Genomic DNA, 1,323 nt, shown 5'->3' with positions numbered 1-1,323 from the left:
ATGGGTTGATGACTCGGGCGACGTGGTTGCGTGAATGTGAGTGAGTAAGCGGTTGTCGCGTGCCGTTTGTTCTGGCGAGGGCTCGTTGCGGGAGGGAAACGAATGGAGTGCAGCGCACGCGTGCCTTCAAGACAGGAACCTGCGTTGCAGAAACGAGAGAATAAGAAGAGAAAAAGGAATAATCAGCAAGAATAGAAAATCAACGTCCGGGTTGCGCGAGTCGTAAAGAGGCGACAAAGCGCAGATGCTGCGCCAGCCGACGATGTCGTTGCAGAACCAAGTGGTGTGGAAGAGGGATCTGGAGTGCGAAAAGAGGAGGGCGGCACCATGATAGGGAAACGGGACCCAGTGTCAAAGAGGCCAAAGGCCTACGCGAGCCCGGCCAACAGCACAATGGGACAGAGGCCAGACGGAAAGTGACGAGAGGACAGACGAGGGCATGGAGTGAAGGAGGTGGGGGTTAGCAGGGGTGGAAGGAGCGCAAGAACAGGGGCAAGGGCAATGGCAGTGGCAGTGGCAGTGACTGCAGTTCAGGGCAGGTGCAAGTCGCCCTGGATCTGGACCTTGACCTCCTTGCGGACCTGGACCCGACATGCTGGGGAAGGAGCCACCTGGAAGCCAAGAAGAAATGAGGTCCGAGAGGAGGCTCCATGGGGGGTGCGCCTCCCATCTCAATCGATAGTGTTGCGCTCAGAAGCCACGTCGTTGCACTATTGCGACTACGGTGCTCCAAGATACCTTCCAACTTCTCATGACAAAGACAGATCGAGTGAGACCCTGCGTTCGCCCGTCAGTGCACCGGACTGGCTCAATTTCACGTTGCATTGCCTCGTGTGGACTTGGGGCGATGACTGGCAGAAAGAAGACGCATCGTGAAAGAAAGGCAGGTGAAGTCAGGTTCGCAGCGACCCATCTGCTACTGAGCCTTTTCCCCCTGAAAAGAGGGTCCTGAAGTCGGTTTAACGGAGAATGAGCGAATCCGAGCGGGACCTCGCTCAAGCCCAAACACTAGCGCTAGCACCTGCAGCCGGGACCCATGCTCGTCATTCTCATTCTTGTCTTCCAGGGCCAACGGTCGTGCGAGACTTGGCCGAAATGTTCCTGTCGATCTTTGCCATCCACATGCAGGCCAAGGCGCCACTCATCCTTACCACCTGCTCAGCATTCGAGGAGAATGGACCGCTGAAGGCCTGTCCGTCTGCCATCTGTATCACATACTGAAGCAACCATCCAATGCCTCTGCGTACGCCGCGTCCGTTTCTTCTCGCATGCCTGTCTGTCACTCTACCTTATTTAGAGGGCCGAGCTGTCATAGTGTACATT

Source organism: Verticillium alfalfae, genomic scaffold, assembly GCF_000150825.1.
Source record: "Verticillium alfalfae VaMs.102 supercont1.2 genomic scaffold, whole genome shotgun sequence".
In the NCBI taxonomy this organism is placed as follows: domain Eukaryota; kingdom Fungi; phylum Ascomycota; class Sordariomycetes; order Glomerellales; family Plectosphaerellaceae; genus Verticillium; species Verticillium alfalfae.
The sequence above is the reverse complement of the archived record's forward strand: the minus strand, read 5'-3'. Positions refer to the sequence as shown.